This window comes from Arachis hypogaea, chromosome 13, assembly GCF_003086295.3.
Source record: "Arachis hypogaea cultivar Tifrunner chromosome 13, arahy.Tifrunner.gnm2.J5K5, whole genome shotgun sequence".
NCBI lineage: Eukaryota > Viridiplantae > Streptophyta > Magnoliopsida > Fabales > Fabaceae > Arachis > Arachis hypogaea.
The window spans coordinates 50,921,350-50,924,079 of record NC_092048.1 but is presented as its reverse complement, the minus strand read 5'-3'; positions in this window follow the sequence as shown (position 1 = coordinate 50,924,079).

Below are 2,730 nucleotides of genomic sequence, written 5' to 3'. Positions count from 1 at the left end.
GTGGTTTTTATCAAGTCTTCAACCACTTATTCATATGATTTGCATGATTTTATAATCCCTTCCTAGTATTGTTTTATGATTGAAAACTTGCTTCCTATAGATCTTTAATTAGTATATTTTAATTCTCCTTTATACCATTCGATGCTGTGATCCGTGTGTTAAGTGTTTCAGGATTTATAGGGAAGGAATGGCTTAGAAAATGGAGAGGAAGCTTGCAAAAATGGAAGGAACACAAGAAACTAAGGAGATGACCAGCGAGCACCGACGCGCACGCATGGCTCACGCGAGCGCGCGGAATGGAGAAAATTGCAGCGACGCGTGCGCGTGCCTGACGCGTACGCGTGGATTGGAGTCTGCACAAAAGACGCGCACGCGTGGACAACGCGTACGCATGACAAGGAAATTAGCCAAATGACGCGCACGCGTGAATGACGCGTACGCGTGACTTGCACGATCTGCAGAATTAACAGAAAATGCTGGGGGCAATTTCGGGCCGCGTTTTAACCTAGTTTTTGGCCCAGAAACACAGAATAAAGCCAGGGAACAAGTAGAGACTCAGGGGACATATGGAGACACATTAACATATTCTCATTAGGATAGTTTTAGGTTTTTAGATCTGAATCTAGAGAGAGAATTACTCCTCCTCTAGTTTTTCTTTACGTTCCTAGTTTATTGCTTTTGCTTTTGGATATTGAAGAGTCATCACATCCGTTGAAGATACTATTCTTGTTTGTTTCCTTACTTGCTCTTTTATTTATTCCATATTCTTAATTCTTGTTTAAAGTGGTAATTGGATTATTTTCATGGATTGTTAATGCAAAGGATTACTTTTATCTTTAATTAATTTTCAAAGCTTTATTTCATTTAATTTATCATGTCTTCTTCTTATATTTCTATGAACTTTATATTCATTCAATGGAGTAGATTTCCTACTTGACATGGGGGTTGATTAAAACGAGACACTTGAGTTGGAAGGCTTAAGTGATGGTTAAATTGGAAGTTGTTGGCCAGTTCTGTATTTACTAACTCTAGACCTTCCTAAGGGAGATGACTAGGATTTGTGAATAAGAGTTAGCTCAATCACTTGACTTTCCTTTATTTAGTAAGGGTTAACTAAGTGAAAACAACAACCTTTTTGATACTACACTTAAGAGACCCCAACATGGATAGAACTTCCGATTAATCATTCCCCCAGTCAAGGCTTTTTATTTTGAATAATATAAATTCCTTTTAATTTTCACTGCACTTAATCGCAATTGTTTATTTTCTGTTAGTCAACTCTCAAAATTCTCAGAAAACTCCTGATTAATAAATTAGCACCCTTTCTAGCAACTCGTTGGGAGATGACCTGGGACTCATACTCCCAGTATTTTTATTCTAAACTTTTGTGACAACTTTTCTAAATTGATGAGGCAGATTTTTGCTGGTTAAGAGCTATACTCGCAATGCTATTCTATTATATTATAATCTCTTAATTGGTCTAACTTCTGTCACCCGTCAGTTTTTGGCGCCGTTGCCGGGGAGTTGCAATTGTGTGCTGAATTATTAATTAGTGTACATTTTTGTATTTTATTTGCATATTTTATTTTAATTTATTACCATGAGCTATATGCTTCTCTCATTGAATGACACGTTCGTTGCCTGATCCGAGCTTAGCCGCATTTGATCCTGAAATTGAAAGAACTATTTCACGTATTAGGCGAGCTCGGTGCAGGTTAGCCTCTGAGGGTGGTGAAGTGATTGTTATCGATTCACCAGTCTCATTTGAGGGCGAATCTGAACCACCATCTGAGAGCGAAACAAGCTGCTTTACTACTAATTCAGTTGATTCATGTGCATATAACATGGCAGCACCTAGGAGGATCACTCTCCAGGAAGCTGGAGCCCCAGATTTTACACTGCAGTGATATCAAGTGCATCATCCAACTCTGGCTGCAGATTTTGAGCTGAAGACTGCACTAATCAACTTGATACCCAAGTTTCATGGCTTACCTACTCAGGAGCCCATCAAGCACCTCAGGGATTTTTAGACAGCTTGTTCTACTGTAAGGCGTCATGGTGCGAATGAAACTTCTATTCTGTTAACCGCTTTCCCGTTTTCTCTTGAGGGAAAGGCAAGGGATTGGTACTATTCCAAACCTGAAGTGACTATTACCAAGTGGGATACGCTCAGGAGAGAATTCTTGGATAAATATTTTCCAGCTGAAGTTACAAACAGACTGAGAAAAGAGATCTCCTGCATTGTTCAAGGAGAATCAGAGACTCTTTATGAGTACTGGGAGCGTTTTAAGAACCTTCTGGACGCATGGGGGCCCCCCATCACATGATTGACAGGCTAGTGTTGATCTGCTACTTCACTCAAGGCATGAAGCCTAGGGATAAAACTACATTAGATGGTGCTAGTAATGGTTCTCTGAAAAAGTAGAAGACCATAGATGAAGCATGGCAACTGATCAGCGACTTAGCTGAGTCTACCAGGAATCACAGGCACAGGAGCAGCCACTCAAAAGCTATTGCAGAAGTTTCCTCTAGCACTGAGACTTCTGCTCTTACACAGAGTATATGTGAAATGACCAACCTACTGAAGCAAATGCAGTTGAACCAACAACAACAAGCTCAGCCTTTCCCACCACAACAAAGCCAACAGCTAGTCCCACAAAGAGTATGCGAAATATGTGCTAATTATAGTCATTATACTAATGAATGCCCATAACTCCAACAAGAAGACAA